General features: G+C 33.4%; 1 protein-coding gene across 1 annotated transcript in view; it reads right to left on the reverse strand.

Annotated features, from left to right (window-relative positions):
• The window catches only part of LOC126857347 (uncharacterized), a 116,051-nt gene that overhangs the window by 65,455 nt on the left and 30,159 nt on the right, over window positions 1–20,437 (reverse strand). The gene's annotated exons all lie outside the window — the stretch shown is intronic.

The raw sequence follows: 20,437 nt of genomic DNA on the forward strand, positions 1-20,437 counted from the left end.
GTCCTTCTTCCCATCAATGTCGCATCGTGTTGCTCGTAATCGTGAAACTCTCGTCTCGCGCACGTGAGATTAATGAACGCTTACAAGGGAAGTTATCATCAGCTCGTTCAACACTAATCATCTTTATCGATCTAAGTTGCGTCAAGAGATTAGCGTCACAAAGGCGCGAGAAAGATTTACAGTTCTACAAACTTTCGAAGAAAAACTCCATTTTTTGTTATTTAATAGAATATAATATGATTTTTTTAGCGCGCACAGAAAATTATAATAGAGTATAACAATGATATAATCCGATAAATACACACAACCGTATGCAGCTCTAGTATTGAAAAATTATATAATCACGTAAAAAAGTTTGTTCTTTAGAGTTCTTATGCCTTATGTTTTCATAACTCTGTAATAAAAATAAATAAATAAAAGAAAAACTAGTTCTTTAATAAAAAAAAAAAAAAAAGACAAATTTGTAATTAATCAATCGTGCGGAAATAAAAACGTTGGCAACTTGTTGATAAGCTCCCGATATTAGCTTTTAATCGATGAGATTATTATCACTCCGCTTTACTTCACAGTAGGACAATTATACAACGCGCCTTTATTTCTGAAATATATCGTTATCGCGGTTAACGCAAATAGACTGTTATTTAAAAAAGCCTCGGCGCACGATTACAGCACGGATGAATAGTATCATATAATACAGTTCCAATCACGATATCGCGTGCACTCAATCCGCGAGATCTTAATTAGAACGCATGACTGGCGAATCGCTCTCGATCCACTCTCGCGGCTGCTGCGCTCCTCGGATTTTTCCACGGAATCCGATCCAGCATCCGGTCAATTCTCCCGCGCGCGTGCAACTTTCTACGCGATGCAATTAAGTCGCACGGGTGCACTTCCGCCGTGAATGCAATTATACGGCAGATCGCGCGAGATGCCTACGATTAATGATCGAGCGAGCTATGGACACTCTTCGCCACCGAAGTCGATAAATAACAGATATTAATTCGTATACCATGTTACATCACACTATATCACGACAACTTTTAACGACCCGATGTAAATATAGCACGCGTATTAAAGCCGGGAATTTTACATCGTGAATACATGATGTCGTACTAAATCGATCTATTTTCTAAAGCACAACACGACAGAGAGAGCGTTGTACTAATTTTTACAATTTATTGTACATCATAGATTTTTTATTTTGTGCATACTTGTTAATGTATATTTATTAATGTACGCTGATTATATACATATACATATTTAAATAAATAGTATATGTCGTGCCTTTTTCTTACTTGAATTAAATAATCGTTGTCGAGATACTCTTATGTACCGTTTATTACACAGCTTAATTAATTGCTGGCAAATTGTCGCTTATTCTGATAATTATAAGGAATAATCGTGTTTTTCGAAAGATAATATACGGAGCAGTTGGTCATTATTTGCTCGATCGAGTGAACGATCGCCGTGCGAATGATAACAAGGTCACGGCACGTAAACACTGTATATATCCTACACGTCCAACACTGTGTGACGTAGTTAACTTGCGCGTTGTGTTATTTTGACACGTAGTCATTATATTCGTCGTTATTACGAAATATTTGACGCACTACGAAATAAAATAAAAACATTTATTCGATTGAGGATGCGTGAGAAATTAATGCGAAAAGTAGCTGCAAGCATCGCCACATGCCTCTGCTTAACGTAATTCGAGACTTTTAATCGATTGGTCAATTTCGCGGTGTCAAAGAAGTCGATTTTATGACAACGTATATGCTTATTACGCGATACGCACGCCGCGGGCTATTCGCATCCACCGGCCGGCCAGGTGTCGATTCTCGCCGGTTGCTCACCGGGAGTTCGATGCTAACCGTCTAGATCATTACGGATCCGTGGCAAAACAAAGACTCATTTTACCCGCAGAACGCTTTCCTTCTCTCTTTCTATCCATATTTCTCTCTCTCTCTATTTTTATCTTATTTAATATACCATATATCTATATATACATATATAAATATATAATATCTCTCTCTTTCCGCTATGAGACTGGCACTCGACTATCGCTGGTCAAGCCGAGACCCTTTTTTCATTTCGTGATTTATCGAGATTTTGCCAGAGTATCGCCAATATCCATGAAGTCTCATAATTCATCGCAGATAAAAAAAAAATATGTTTTTATGTAGCGAGTAACGTATGTAAATTATACACATACACATATGTATATATATATATATATATATATATATATATATATATATATATATATATATATATATATATAATATGTATGTATGTATATATTTATTTATTTATTTGTTTGTTTATTTATATTTATATGTACATGATTAATATATTATTTATTAATTTTACAAAATTGTGAGCTCTATTTGAAAAACAAAAAAAAATTATAGAAAAGTCATCAATATGTATTCACATAGTAGAAAAACGTATATTGTTATTCAATAGATTACAAGACTTGAAACAGTCAAAGCAAATAAAAAATGCTGGATGTAGTCTTACATCTATTTCACAGTAACGGTAGAATCGATTCGAGAACTATTCAATAGATTTCTTCGTGTACTGACGAGTCAGCACCACATGATGTAGTTTTTCAAACAAACCGTCCATACTCGACGAGGCTAAACGGTATAGTATATACGGTACGTGCTCCGGCACGGTTTTTCGCTCGAGTATTTTGATAAGGCAACTAGTCCGACTCGTCGACTGCATTGTCGCAGAGAGGCATTCAACAGAATCTAAGGGATTTACATAATTAGAATGCCATTATTTTTCCAAATACTGTCGTCGAGTAACATTGATTTCTGCGACACGTGCGCGAAGAAAATAAAAGACCACTCCTGTCTCCTTTAAAAAAAAAAACACGTGCCATTTGATAAATATTATTTCAAGTACTATTAGACCCCTTTGTTTCTTTAATAAATTTGCAGCTTCTCAATTTTGTTTATTTCATTGTGGTTCTGTAATATACATATATAAACGTCCATATACACATGCATACGTGTATTTAAAATATAAATTAAAACAATTATTCTCGATCGTACATCTTATTATGATTAAAAAACTTGGATATTTCTTTGTTATTTAAAGGTCGATCTGAAAGCACAAAAGGACGCTGCATCTTGGCAAAATGGAGATTTTGGGATAAAGGGTTTGTATATGTACTCGTGCGCAAGAAGTAACAAATCTCCTTGAAGTTCTTCATTGGGTACCACGTGCCCAAGTGGTACCACGACAACGTATATCCACTTCAAGATTCTCCCGGCTCTTGCGCCAATCCGGAAACGGAAGGCGGCCCTTCTGGCTAAGCAAGAGAGAGGTAGGACGCGGAAAGCACTTAATCCTTTGTGAACCAGCGTGAAGGGCAAAGATAAAAGCAACCGAGCTGAAATTCGATCATTACCTTTTCATTGTTCCAAGCTATCGAAGGCAGCTTATTGCATCGTTTGAATTTTTGCTGATATATTTTCGAGTCTCCAAAATTATTTGTCAAGATTTATGAACAATTAAAGTGATCGAGATGAGGTCTATACAATTTAAATCTTTTTGTAGTGCTGAAGAATTTATTTGGCGATTATTACTATTTTTCAATAATAAACTTTTTTCTCTTATTTTTGTTTATTTTTAATTTTTTAATTTTTGTAGATCAAAGATATGTGTAATAAATGTAAATTATTATTTATAGACAAATGTTATAAATGTATTAATATTTTTTAAACATATATTTTAGTTTGAAACAAAAAATTTTGATAAACAAATTAAAATTATTAAGAAAACAAAGAATGATATATATGCTATTATAAAAATATAATTTGAAATATATATCTATAAGGATAAAAAATATATTCAAAAAACGGGAAAATTGCCGCCTGTTGAATAAATTCGTAATAAACAAGTCACACATCACACACACACACACACACACACACACACACACACACACACACACACACACACACACATTTATTAAAAAAAGTTAAAAATATTGTTGCCGACATTAAAATTGATAATATCTAAACAAGATTACGATTTATAATATTAGATTAGATTTAGATGAGATACTATTCAAAAATATTATGTTAGAGAAGATCCATTAAATACAATTGACGCAGTTTGCGTCGAGAAATTTTTCTTTCCAGGCATATGTAATGCGGCAGTATCCAGCAAGCACATTGACTGTCGTATATTCCACAAAATGTACTTATGTACAATCATTAATACGGATTACAGTCGGCGTTGCGTTACACTGTAACCTTCCTACGATCTATTTTCGAATAATCCCTCGCGTAAACCAACAAACAGCAGCAGCTGTTGACATACATATATACCACACAGACTATATGTGCATTCGCTTCGACATCGGGCAAGCAAATGAAATAACTAAAGAATTGTTAAAACATGAAAGATTTTAAAGGAGCAATCAATCCAAAATAAATCTTTCATAAATCATGCAAATAAGCAAGAAAATCTACTAATAATTCTACATAAAACGATAAAATATTTTGTCAATATAACTGCCAATTTTTTTCCTGTATAAGCTTTATTTTATAAAAACAATGAGAAAGAAGGAAAGAGAAAAAAAATCTATTTTAATACAAATTTGTATTAAAATATATAATAATATAACATTATCCTTAAATATTATTTTTTTTATTATCAACTTGGTAGATCTTGTGAAGTGCAGACCGTTAGAAATCTAGATTTGCGGTCTTTAAAAGGTGACATATCGCGGGCAAAAAGAGTTTTATAGCGAACACTGTATGACAATCCTTTTCAGCCACCGAAAAATATAGAACCGCATTTTCCGTGCTTTTGAGCTGCTCTCTCGCGTAAATCGTTTTACCCGTTGATCGCCAAGGATCAACCGAGGATCACTCGGGATTCCTTTTGAGGATGCCACCATCGAAAAACCACCTGGCCGTGGGTCGGCTTTCACGCGCAATAAGATCGCCCCTTTAGATTAACGTGACCATTATCCCACTAATCGGAAAAGAGTTTGATCGGAACGGTGTAAGTGTGTGGTAGATTATATTTTATATATCTGAATACGTATATATAAATATTATAACTATGTACGTACACATATACATACATCATACATATTTTACTTGACAAAAAAATATATATTTATTATACCATTTCTATTTCCATTTATTTAATTTTTATATTTATTATATATATATAATAAATACAAAATTTTTATAAGAAACTCTTATTCTCTACAAAAAATAATATTAAATATACGGCGACAACGTTATCGGCGTTTAACAAGTCAAATACGTCGCGGATTATATTTACATATGAAAAAAAAAAAAACTACTGAGTAAATAAAATATGTGATAACAAAAACAAGTACTATTGAATTTATTAACAGTTACATCCACACATAAGTTTACACATATGTGAGAGTATCGCGAGAATATACATAGGTGCGGTGGTGGAACAGATGCCGAAGAAGCCAGGGAAACGTTACGAAGGTAGAAAAAAAAATAGTAACAGGAAACGATGGGGGCTCGGCAGAGGGTGGCTAATCTTACTGGCAAATATTTGGATTGTCGCATTCATGGCATTGATATATCGAGTGGAGTGTATCCATTCCATCCCTCTCTCATAGATCGAACTGAGGAAAGCTGAAAAGTGTAGGGAAAGGCGAGCGAGTTGCCGCGAGACTACCGTGTATTTACATTGCGTTTCGCTCGGCCATTGAAAACGCGCCGTATTCGAGCATTAAGATGCTCGAGATAGGGCATCTTTTATCGATTGCAAGTTGGTACGGATCGGAGAAGCTCTTTTCCGGATATCGATAATCTGCTAATATGGGAATGAGAGAACCGCAGCCGGCAGATGTAATTGGAAGTCGAGTCGGGGACAGGAATTTTGCTCGACTGCCGCGATTTAAATCTTCGTATCCTTGTGGGAATATTTAAGTATAAAGTATTTAAGTATAGCATCACAAACAATAGATATATCGTTACTGTTATCGTTATTACAAAATATATTTTGCGAAAAATTTGTAACGATAATAGTGTGTGTGAGACGCATTGTAATTGTTCAAATATAATGCCTTATTATTAGAAACATTTAATAAAAATATAATTCAAAAGTGTAACTTTTCAACATGATTTAAGTAATCGTATAGGGTGTATTTTACATATATATATGTTGCATTTATAGATTTTGGAAATTTTATATATAATGTAAATAATATTATACATTATATAAAATAATATAGTATATGCATATATTGTATAAATTTGACTATTAAAAGTTTCAGAATATATTTCGGATTCACATTCTTAAAAGACACATTGGCAAAATAAAACTATAATCTGTCATTAATGCGCATTTAAAAGAAAATGATCCGTGACGGATCGCTTCTCACAAGTCTTTTCTTAAATCCCACAATTCCTCCACTTTTATAATGCGATCAATTTCTGATCTTGTAGGTGAAGGGATTCTCCACAGAATCGAGTCTGGCAACTGCAGCTATGCGGACAACTGTCGAGCAAACTCGTTGATAATCAAGCCCCGGATGTACTGAATGGGATCATCGCGGTAGGATGAGCACTGATCTGCCTTCCTATGCCGAGTTAAAGGAACCACTCGGCAAAATGAGCTAAGAAAAGAGAGAGAGAAAGAGAGAAAGAAACGATAGAGAGAGAGAGAGAAAGAGAAAGTATCTCCTACGCGCGCGAGAGAAGGAGAATCCGGTCCAGGTTGAGCTGTCATGTGAGAATCCCGCCGACGTCCTGCGTCACGACGCATGTACACGCATTCCGTGGTCGGGCAGTCGGCAAGGTAAAACGAGGGAAAAAGAGAGGCCGTGAGAGATTAGCTTCTTAACCAAATAGGTCTCGGCTTAGCATCGCTCGTCCCCCACACTGTTGTCGTCGTTGATTTTCGGCTGTCCGAAGAGAAATCGCTGTGCAGGACGATACGCCGACCAGTTAATCTGTTTAGTTTAAGGCTCGTCGATCACGAAATTCCAAACGTTGCGCTGCATTTCAAATTTCAATTGATGTAGAGAAACGGAGTCAGTCGTTTGTCATACATATTTTCTATAATATCGATCGCATTTTCGAAAATATTGCGACGAGTGGAGGGAAAATTAATTTCAAAAGAAAAAAAAGAATTTGACAAGCTTTAAAACAGAAACATTTTGTGATTCTGATTTTCATGCGATTGCTGCGGTAATATTCCAGCGTATTTGTGGTTATATAATAATGAGTACAGAAAAATACCCTAGTGTTATTATGTAATTTGAACAAGACCGCAATCATATATTAATGTCATAAATTCTAGTATTACGAGCACTTGTTACATGTTTTGACATGTAACTGAAATTCTAATCGATTTGTATATTATCAACAAAATACAGATACTATAGACAACAACGATTCTAGAAAGAAAATTTCTTTCTTAATGTTTTATAATACATATATATAAACGAGTTAGAGATATCAGCGATTATTCGAACTCAAAAGTCATCGCGAGAGCCGAGGTTGTCGTGACAAGAGTTCCTTTACCTTTCACGGCGATCTCTGAGAAAAACTCACTGACAGTTCTTCCGGTCTAGCGAGTTATAGTTTCGTGACGATCGCCACGCCGAGTGTTCTTAGCTGGATGAATCATTGATGAATTGGCGATGGGATCGTGGGACTTGGCAGCTGCGATTCGAGTCTCTTCTTTTGCACGATAGTCAAGCCTCCTCTTTCGCCCTCCTCTCCCCTCCTTCAATCACTCTTCATAAAACCTAATGTGCATTTGCCCCTCTGATCGCTTATGCAAAACACGAGGAATTACGGCCTATTACGGTGCGGTTTACCGATATCCGTTGTTGTATTTACATTATGTATACCAAGACTTGAATAAGTCGCCCTCCCTCCCCGCGGAATTTTTATCGATATATGTATATATTTCCTCAATGTACATACATATAAATCTTAAGTAAATACAGATACGGTCTTTGACCCCACTACACACATACAGCTCAAAGTAATATTTTTTTTTTTTAAGAAAATCTACTTTTAAATAAAAAAAAATAAATAAATATTTGTATCATTACTGCATGTATTTAATTGAAAAAAATTTGAAACAAATATATGTACATTAAAATGCAAAAAATAATAGAGTGACGATAGATATTTATTTGATATTTAATATATATTTAATAAATATTTCGCGATATCTTTCTTGTCTTTAAAAAAAAAAAAAAAAAAAAACTAAACGAACAATTATAACGTTGTAATTGATATATTCAAAATGCTAGCTGGAAATTTCTAAGCGATATTATCTGAGTGGAAGAGCTCGATGACATAACTGATAAACCATTCGACCAGTTGATTCAATAAATCCGTGCTGCGAAGCAGGGTTGCGCCTTACGACGACACTGACGATTAATTCGACTGAATTAATATGAACCGTTGACACCGTGCCGCAAGGTTAAGTCATCTGGTTCAAGCTGCGTACAGAAGCGGACGATAAGCGGATTTGCTTACACTAATAATCGTTAATTTCTTACCATGTGGCACGTTTGCGAAACAATCATTTGCGCACGCATTATATGCACGCGCACCAATAGGGAAATAATTCTAATTTTGCAATATATGTATATATATATGCCTCTGTTATGGTTTTTAAAAATAATCCATATTGTGTTTTCTTGATTTATAAATAAATATATAAATAAAATAATATTTTTATCTCTCTCTTTGCGCGTACAATTGCAATTACATTCAATAAACCTAATAATAGTAATAGTCACGTTTATATACGTGCTACACATAAATTTTCTCTCTCTTCTCTCTAAAGTAATAACATTTCATCAACCCATAGAAATGTCAATTATAATAGTTTTCAATTAATGTTATAATTCCTAAGATTGGATGCAAAAACAAATTTTCCACTTTGTCATTATCCTGAAGATTTTTCCCGCTGTCTTAATTACTATTCGACAGTGATTTTTCTAACAAAGAGACGTCATACAAGTATGTGACGATTAGCGTGGGCCGCGGGGGACTACTTGATCGCTTATTGACCACTGTTGACTTGTGTTGACACCGCAGACCTTAGTTAGATGGATAAATATACCGTCGAGGCGCAGGTCAAGTGGATATCTGCACTGCGTTCGCCCACGCCAGGTTCACTCGATTCACAATCGCGATTATTATTTCGTGAATCACCTAAAAAATGTTCCATGCAAGTTGTGCCGAATAAAACATTTTTCATTCTCGGAGAAAAGTGTCACGTTTTCAGGCTAAATCAGCTAATAATATTTAGTAATATTCTTTGAATTGACATTTGTGAAAGCAGAATATTAGATGATGTTGATAGATAAAATCAAAAGACATACCGGTTTATATTTTAATTAAATTTTCCTAATTGTATTGTAAGAGAATCGATAAAGATAAAAATTAAAGTTTTAAAAACCTACGAGCATGTAGAGTAACATAATATTATGAAAAAAATAGTCATTGCAATTTATATAATTATTATATAATTTGGTAAAGGAAAAATCACAAAGACAGAAGAAAAGAATTGTCAAACTTGAGAAATATGATACAAATCGATTTAATATATAAACGATCAAGTGCACAAAATATCTGATAAATAAACAAACCAGGAAAACCAATAAGTTTCTTTGACATTCATATAAAAATCTAATTTTTGTCAAAATAATTATCTTATTTTTAATTAATATAAATTTTACGCATCGCTTTTATCCATTCTGCTTTGTACTCAATATCTTGTATTTAATATCTTATATACAGGGTGAGTTATTAAAATATTAGCGAGCTAATATTTCTGACATTGAACAAGATATGAAATTTTTACTTTCCAGCGACTATTTGATATCGAAACGAGCATTCGACGCAAAAATAGAACTTCGCATTGCAGTTAACCAAATTAATTATTTTAAAATAAAGATTTCATTCAACCTGTATATAATGCTATTTATAATAATATATATATTGCATTTAAAAAGATTTTAAATATTTTACATCTACATATGTATATAACTAAATTGAATTTTCAATCCCTTTTTTTATCAGTCACTCTACTATGTCATTCTACTATATAACAAATGTTACAATAATTAGTACCTTGAGCTTCGGCGTATCGCGGTATCGTGAGCCAGCAAGAGAGCATCAATCTATTTGGATGCTTAGCGAAGAAGAGGCAGCAATTATGATATTTGTCCCTATTAGACGAATTAGGGTGGTGACTTGCGTGACCCCAACTGATCGCGGCGGTCCGCTAACTCGCGCAATAAGCCCGGGGTCAAATAAGAGCGCTCCTCTCTCTCTCTTTCTCTCTCTCTCTCTCCCCTCTCTCCCTCTTGTTTACCCTCCCATCTCCCATCGATTCTCTTCCCTCACCCAGTGGCACACGGCTCCTCCCTTTTGCGTCGATTGTCACAAAAACTGTTTGAATGTCATCCTCGTGCAACTTACGTACACCTCTACGTCAGATTCTCATCACGTCTTTGGCAGATTCCACGGACACTTGATCGAAACACATTGTTAATTCGTCTCAATTAAACAAATGGAAGAAAAGAAGACGTTCCGAGCTTTTCGATATTTATTATTAGTTTAACGAATCATCTTTTAGATATGCAGATCGATACGTGCGTCTCTTATCAAGATACAATTAATCGTTTTCAAACTTTATCAAATTGCAGATATATCTCCATTTATTTAGCTTTCCTAGGGATTTGCCCTTAAAATTTTTGCATTGTAGATAAAATTATTATAAAATATTTTTATGACTTTTCGTTATAATCAAATAATCATCGATCTGAATGCATATTTCAAGTTTCGAATAGAACCAATTTGACTAATATCGTAAATCTCTTTTAATATCTTTATCATGACTTTTAAACAGAGAGATGAGACTACACAGCTTATTAACTACTATAAAAAGTGAAAAATTAATTTTTAATTTTTTTTACAAAAACACAGACGTAAGAGATTGTGTATCTACATACGAACAATGAATACAAGAAATTAGAGAAATGCCAATTTGAGTACTGATTGTAAAGCGGCTGCAAGCGGTAACGCAGACTGCACAATCAACCATATATGTTTTTGTAAATGCATGACAAGGATCACAATGCTCGCACTTTGACGCGCGTCGATCTAACAGGACACGCAATGTGTGCATTTCGGACACGTGTGCTCGAGGTGTAAGCATGCGTGAATGTAAATTCATTGTAAAAAGACATTGTAATGAGGCAACCGCTCTTTGATCTTTTATAAAAACATGCTCGAATTTTTGTTCATATATCTCACCATATACATATATGTATATGTATACATAATTCATGGTATTATATAATATTACAGAGTTACATAAAATGGATTACATGTATCTCGTCACGATCAGGTAAGGATTTCTCTAAAATAAAGAATCTCTGATCTTCCATGAATAAAACAAACGGACAATGAACATTATGTAACGTGATAAACTCTCGATCTATGAATCATATGTCCATTTTATAAAAGCGCAAAATCTCATTATCTAATATAAGATATTATCCATATACACATCGGATAGGCTATAAATATCTCGGTGACAATATGACTGATAGTTATTTATAATGTAAAAAAAATTATGAAAATATTAAAATAAACATTAAATCATATTTGCTATTGCTTTTTATCATTTCTGACAAATAATTTCTAAAAATTGTATAGTTTTCACATCATTGTATATATTTCATTTTATACTTTTATAGCTGCATTGGTAAAAAATAAAGTTTCAAAAAAAGTATTAACAATAAAAATTACTAAGCAGTAATTTTTCTATAATCGAAGAAAATCAATGTTGCTCTACTGATACATTAGAAGAATTGAACAACTTCTCAATGCGTTACACTTGATATTGCGTTCTCGTCCTAGAGCTGTCCGCATGACAGATCGGAAGGTAGCCTTGAAAGGTGTACTGATTTATTTGGTCGTGATGATAGTAGAGCGAGAGGAACCGGTGTCGCTGTCACTCAAAGAATACAGCGTGGAAGAAGCGGAATGGAGCGAAGAGAAGAGAAGAGAAGAGAGGAGAGATCCCGCCCGATTCGTGCACCTCGACAGGGGGATTTTGTATGTGATTCGTCGGTCTCAATTGGCGGAGGCGGTGCGGACAGGTATCCATATCCGGTATGGGCTGGGCTCAGGCTTTACCCTCGGTCTATCAGTCTCGTCTTTCTGGCGCGAATACGACCGCAGCCTCCACACAGATAACAACACTCGTGCGCAAACACCACAGCTTCCTCATTCACTACATTTTCTGCCGAGTTTTGATATCTCATCTCGTGTATTCCCTCTTTCTTACTACTCACATTAGCTTTATATAAAAATCATTTGCGATAATCTTTTCTAGCTTAATTAAATATATCAATGAGGGAGGGGGAGAGGAAAGGACGATATCAAAATCACTTTAGAAATCTTGTAGCCTCCCTGCACTGAACAATAAAATTTCAAGTGACCTTAAAAACCTTGCTTCGTAGATGTAGATAGAAAGAAAGACACTTGAATTTGTTTTGAATCTTTGATAAAATAAAATTGTTAAAATATATTTTTATTTTTAATCGCGCATGACTTTCAACCTTTATTTCTACTCTGATATTTTTTAAGAAATAAGAATAAAGAAATGTGTAAATAAATTAACTGAAACTATTTTAATTATATTAACTAATTTAATTAATATTAACTATTATTTAATTTATAGTATACGGTTAGCTGTACCATCTCGGCAGAGCGTCAATTTTACAGATATATCATAAGATAAATCGCGCACATGTGCTAACTTTTTTCTTTTAATAATAAATATTCAAACGTTAAATGTAGATTTTTAATTAAGAAAAAACCGCATTAATCAATTGCGAAATATGTACTTAAGTGCAATACGTACATCTTAAGTATTGCATTTAAAATTCATACATTCTTCTTCAATTTCTAAGGTTTTCAAAAGAAAGTTGAAACGTCAATAAATCTTTCTGCGGTACATATGTCACATCAGTTTACAGTTTGATGAAAATCTTGCGGTTGCGGCATCTCTTTGTGTAGATAATCCTTTCAGCAATATTTGGTAAGCATGTCCTGTTTAGTCCTTCAACGTCAAAGTATCGTTATGTTTTTGACTTCTCCGGCATAACATCATGCCGTGAATAATATCTATTTTCTAAGTTTCGATCAGTTGTGGTTAAACACAAAACCTCCGTGTTAGCCGGCATCCTTTTGTTGCGGTTAACATTGTCTCTCTAACAGAAGATTCTTAATTCGCTCCATCATCGCTTCCTGTTGTCAATTCCCTTGAGCTTTGGGAAAAATCAGCAGTGTAGGTTTAACCAGTAAATCTTGTACCTGTTTATATTCTACGCGGTAGGTAGATCTACACTAACAATAACCTACTGAACAATGAATTGAAGACGTTAATTTACATAATGCTATCGCATTTGTTATGGTATGCAGACAATTTCAGGAACAGCATCTTTAGCAACAAGAATCAACATTCTTTATTTGTTAACTAATATATGCATATTCATGAATGATAGTCATATATTTATGAGCATGCATGCACGCCTACGATGAAATTTTATGCAGCCAGACTCTGTAGATAATCAAACTTATCTTTGGAAAACTTTATAAAAAAAACCACAAAATTTGTATTTAATAATTGTTTTATTTATTTATGCATATATTTTCCTAAATTTAATATATTAGTATATATATAGTATAATTTCAAGACTTCATCTCGAGAAAAGCTCATAAAAAGAAAGTTTTCTTTTTTTTTTACAAATTTAATATAAAAACGTAAAATAAGAAAAAGATAATAATTATATATCTGAAGCAAATAATATGCTATAGAAAAACGCACAACTCTCTCAATTCATCGTGCATAGATTTTATAAATAAATAAAAGAACGCATGAATGTACAAAAATATTAAAATTACTTTGCATAATGTGACAATATGTATGACAGTATATCCTCCTATAAATAGAGAAAGAAGAACGTTATTCTTTCTCTCTCTCTCTCTCTCTCCCCTCTTTTTCCCATCTGGATCAATCAGTATTTCGAAACCAACACAGGAATATCATTGATTGGTATAAATAGAAAAGAGAAGAATATTTATAGGTATCTGTGTGAATGCATGGAAAATGTAGGATCCATTAACATTTGGCTTGCACGATATCGTGGACCGACCCCTCTCGAAAAGGAAAATGTCATATTCACGATTGTCAAGACGTCATCCTTGCGAAACACAAAAGTGACGAAGAGGCTGGGGTGAATCCGGATAAAAAAATTCGAGTGACATATTCTCATCGTTTTGCTCACCCTTCTATTTCCACCCAGCTATCTGCTCTTGCCCCCATTTATTCCATATTATTAAACTCACTTATCATTAATTGATATCATGGGGAATAACACGAGGCTATGAATAAGAAATGCGATTCAAATTTTGGGAACTGAAACACGCATTGTAAGTAGTAGTTAAATAGTTTTAATACGTAATATTCAAAGTTTTATAGGAGAAAATTATTTGTTCTAAGTAAGGTATTAGATGGATTTATCGAAATTTATTTCTTAATAAAAATTTACTTAACAAAAATTTATTATTATAATATATATATATATATATATATATATATATATATATATATATATAAATTTAATTTCCAATTTTTTAATATCTACATCGGTAATTATAATCTACATTAAATTGTAGTTAAAATTCCTTAGAAATTGGAAAAATTCAAATTTATTATATCTCCAAGTATATTATTATGTAATATCAAACAATTTTTAATTTGTTAAAACTTGTTTAAATATTTCACTCTCTTACTTAATATAGGATATACATACGTTCAGTATTTCTTTCTGTACATATTCGTTTCTGTATATGTCTTTAATTTATATAAATAATTTGAAAAAAATGAATTTACTTTAATTATTATTATATTGAAAATATTTACATAAAATTCAAAGTGCGGTTTTCTAATCCAAGCCAGCAGAGTTCAATGCAAAAATAAAGAACGGAATAATTTATAAAGTTGACAGTATAATTGGCAATTGCTTATCATTACTTGGCATAATCCTTTTAAGGCGATCTTGAGCAGCTAAGAGGATGTACGCCTTTAGGGTGAACAAATTGTGCGAAGAGCAGTTGGTATTCGAAAAATGTTTCCGACCCCGTTAAGTCTCACGATCGTAACACTCGAAAAACCAAGTTCTGTAAAGAATCGCTGCTCTAATAAGTGCACGTTTAAAGCTATGCAAGTGAAAACATAATCGCGTGAAAATGCGATTTAACTGCGTGAGATGCTAATACTAGAGTAATTGATCGAGTGCTCGCGTTTCATTTAACCCGGACTCTCAAGTGACTCTCATATAAAAAATTATGTGATTCGCATCTCTCTCAGATTTTGAAACATGCAAAAGTTCAGCCGAAATATGAACATTCTTGAAAAGGTCGCATAGTTGAGAAAACTCTGTGGGAACTATTCCTCAAAAATTTACAGCTGTATTTGGCTAATTAATGTACTCAAACACATTACGCAAGGAAATTACAAGTAATTTTCAAACATATTCTTACTTTAAACTTTTTATCATTTTAAAAATAAGCCGTTGCAGGTTATCAACTTTAACAAGACAATAACTCTTTCAATCATAGAAATCTTAAGGGAAACAATCTATGAACTACACATTGCATGTATAATTTAACTCTGCTTCGTTCTCTTTTTTTTTTATATATATATATAAACTCATTGAAAGCCACAAAATATTCTGAATACTAGGGAAGATGTATCGAATCTCAAGATCTCGGAGATTATCGAATTGCTGAGGTGAGACTTTATTGGCCGAAATCTTTTTAGCCGCGCAGCGTGATTCATTCATATAGAATCTTGATACACAAAACCTACGAAAAAAGTTACCTATTATAAGATGAAAATAGGAACACGCACGAGCAACAAGACACAAACCTATTTCGGAACACGCAACTTTTTGTGTAAGAAATATAATCCATTTATATTTGAAAACCTGTAAAAAACCTAAATAGTCATCTAATACACACACACACACACACACATAGGCAAATATTTGTAATTTCAAAGAACATTACTTTACTCTGTACAGTATATATAAATTAATAATATATAGAATTTATTAAAGGAAATAAATTTATTTATTATAATTTATTATTTTTTCTAGATCTTCCGGATAGTAATTAAAATGTATAAATGGAGATTTGTGTTTGATTACTATGAAAATGTCACATGTAAACTATACTTTTAACACACTATACTTTTAATTCTAAATATAACTATTTGATTCTCATATTATTTAACGTTGAATACCCGTTGAATACATATATTTTGATAACATGCACAGAAATAAAAAATAAAACTTGGAATTAAATAATTACACATTTAGTGTTAAAAATATGAGAATTTTTATCTTTTATAAATAACTTTCATAAATAAGAAAAATTTCGACGTAAAATAATTTTCGAAATGTAACGAGCAAGACAGGAACATCCGACTCGAAATTGGATTAAGGTTTAATCGAGCGTGAGAGCTCGGCAGAACTACAAGCGAGGAATACGGATCGTCCAACATGTCAATCGAGAAGCACGAAGGCCAGCATTCAACCGAGATAAATAGAGTTATATGTCGCCGAGTTTGCCACACATATAACCGCTTCCCACATAAGTGGACGTATTGTGGGTCGCCGATGGCAAATATTTTCTCTCGCCCGGAGCACAATCCGTGTCGATTCTCGGGGGTGACAAAGGACCGACAGCGGCAAATCCTGTCGATCGTACAGAAGCGGCTCTGCGAGAAGAATTGGCTTCACCTCGTGCCGCTGCTACAAAACTAGTACAAAACATCATCGCTGGCGCGGACGCGCTCGAGATTAGTCGATAGAAACTTGGAACGGAACTTCGTAGAAAAGTACAGTGGAGAAGATTGTTAAAGTGACTTCAATTTCATTTCCCTTTTGTGTCACTGTCGGAAAATCGATTCCAGAGAAATATCTTTGTAACAAAAGTTCAATCAATAAGAACGCAAGCGTATATCTAGGCGAACGGCCTACGGAATACGGAATATAGACTTAAAGTATGTTGCTTTATGCTTATTTTACCTTAAATAAGTAGTAAATAAAGAAAAGTACAGAAATTTGCAGAAAAAATTTCTTTTTAATATAAACAAACTTATAAGCAGTCTTTAATTTTATTGTTCTATCAATATTTTTATCATTATCTTAATATTTAACATTTATTATTCCCAAACTGTCAAAACAAATCACTTTATCATTTAAATAGAAATAAAAATATGGAAGAATACTAAAAAAGAGACAAATAGTTTGAGATTCAGAGAAGGAGGTAGATAAAGATTAGAAAGAGAGAGAGAGAGAGAGAGAGAGAGAGAGAGAGACAAATTAAAAATTTACAAATATATAGTAAATTTTATAAAAAGCTAATTTTTTAAAAATGGCTTGATTGAATGAAGAATATGATAAGATGATCAATCAAAACGAGAAAAGGAACAAAAAATAATCGGATAATATTTTTAATGCACGAATCTGCATCACCAATTGATCTTTCGAAACAGAGAGAAATAATTTATTTGTTTGATGTTTTGACACTGTCCGAGTATTATTACTGTGTTATCACAAATGTTGCGCTTCGGAAAAAAAAGAATCAAGCAGAAAATCGAAAGAAGTGCGAAAGAAATAAAGAAAGGGAGAAAAAGAGAGAGAGAGAGAGAGAGAGAGAGAAGGAGAGAGAAAAGAAGAGACAACAGCTGTCTCCTTTCGTGTGTGGTTTACCTTCTGTGCCTCTGATGGTGTGAACCAGTCGGCACTGCGGTCCCGTGATATCATAACACTGAACGCCTATTTGTTACACGATAAATATGTAACTGAAACACAATGTTCCCTCCCCTTTTTCGCTAGCCTGCCAGCTCGTTCTGTCCTGTCCTCACTCACTGTCTCTAGGGGGAGGAGGGAGATCGACCGACACTGTATTTTGAGCGCAACCGTATCGATGATGGGAGAGCGCGCTACGAAACATTAAATCACACACATACGTGACGTACACATACATACGCGCGCGTAGTTTTTAATGTTCACACGAGGCGTGTAGGGTGCGAGATACCCCAAACGATAGTGATGGATCGTTACATAAATACATCCAAAGATCTAAAAAAAAGTCCACATTTATAGAGATATTTCCAAAATTTAAATCCTTGTTTTTTTCTTAGAAAAATTTTTTTACTCTTTAAAGTGTTCAGAATAATAATATTTAAAACATTCTATACATATGTCGAAAGAGAGAGAGAGAGAGAGAGAGAGAGAGAGAACATTTTTCTGGCTTCTTTCCTATTTAATAAATAAATTATAATAAATAAATTTTCCTATTTAATTAATAAATAAAGAATGAATTTTTATGGGGCTTCCAAGTATCTTTATCCGTTACTGACAAACACACTTGTGTAAACTTTTACACACGCACATAAATTCAGGATAATGTATGTACAAAAAAGGGACAGATCGCCGCGCGGAGGCAGATGGCATTTCTGAAGTCAAAAGTTCTCCAATAAGGGCTTAGTTATAATAACATTGCGCGTATTCAGAAAATTAGCCTGTGAATAGCTGCCCTTGTCGACACTGTCAAAATGAGCCGCGATCCCTGCGAATGAATGGCGTTTCGTTAGAGATTCTGTCACGATCAAGACAACGAATTCACCATCGCTTGAAGAAATTGTCATCATCTTTGTTGCTACTGAATGTTCAGTAAGATAAGTGTAAAAAATGTATAAAGTGTAAAAATGTATAACTGCCGTAAACCCAAGATGGATGCAAAGATGAAAAGATTCTCTTCTATTGTTAAGCAGATCCTGAACAAAATCAAAGGTGAGTTAAAAGTGAATCAAGATTTACGATCCTTTCAAATTGTGAAAATGTCAGTCTTTATAGGATGACAGCGAATAAAAGGATTTAAAATGTCTTGAACGTTGTACATGTTTCACAGTTTTTTTTAAATATACACATACACACATATACAAAAGATTATTGTTTATTATATGTATTATGTATGTACAATATATATATATATATATATATATATATATATATATATATATGTTTATAATAGCATTTAGCTTTAAATGTTACAATCTGAATATTGTTTGAAATTAAATTTAATGTGTTATAATTTGGATATTGTTAATGAGTTTTGTTTCGTAAATAGTACATATTTGATAATATTCGACATATATATATGTATACATATGCCGTATAAAAACTGTGGTTATATTTTTGTTTTTTACTTTTCAAACGGCCAACTTATGCGAGCACCTTATGCGAATGTTTCTTGAAAGAAAGCATCGAGAAATGCAAAGCATGCAACGGACGGACTGTCGTCATCTTTAACATTTTATGTATGCAACTAACGGGTCGTGACTTTCGTGATCGATATCGCAGCATTTTGCCTCAAGTCGTGCTGCCAACAAAACTTCCGCATTATACATCTATCGAAACAAACTACACATAAACGTCATATTTCTCGTTCATCTTACAAAAGATATATATTTTATCGTCATAAAATTACATAACGTATGTTGTATTCGCGTCTCTAAATATCCATTTTATTTTTTCAGATGTAGTCTTGCAAATCATTACACGTAGTGTTCAATGTCCAAAACAAGTATTAACATAGTAGTCAACATTAATATTTATTTAACAAAATATAAATATATACATATAAATTTTTGCACCATATAATAAATGACGCCACGTGAATGAAATTTAACAATTATTCCCAAGTATACTAAGTATGCAAGTTTCAGAACTAGTATTATTAAAAAATAAAAACTACAGTATGTGCGATTATAATAGTTTAGTTTGACAAGCGGTAAGCAGGGATGCGTAATTACGCGATAATCTTTCCAACACTTACCCTGAACAACAGTTTCCTTGTGTTACACAACAAAAGTATAGACCTCATTATACTATTCTCGTGTCGCCCGTGAACTTTTCATGCGAGACGTATCGATCGGATGATACCGTAAAAGGGATATTCGCGCTACAACATGCAAGAGGTAACTGCTTACGACAACCAGTCGCAAGCCGAATGTAAGCTTACGAATAATTCTGCACCGCTGATATTCTTAGATTGCGAAATCGATACACAGCAAAGAAATGTGTCACGTTCTTACGTTGTCAATAGCAGATTTAATCAATATGCTACGACACTTCTTTAGCAACTTTTCAAATTTTCCTATTATAGTTTTTATACACTAGTGGTGACAAGTTTTTAATGTCTTTAACTATGTTCCTTTTTTTTTTTCTTTCTTCCTCTCTCTCTCTCTCTACAAACGTATTTATAAACTTACTAACAACATTAATTTATTATAA

The sequence above is a fragment of the Cataglyphis hispanica genome, chromosome 2 (genome assembly GCF_021464435.1).
Source record: "Cataglyphis hispanica isolate Lineage 1 chromosome 2, ULB_Chis1_1.0, whole genome shotgun sequence".
NCBI classification, from domain to species: domain Eukaryota; kingdom Metazoa; phylum Arthropoda; class Insecta; order Hymenoptera; family Formicidae; genus Cataglyphis; species Cataglyphis hispanica.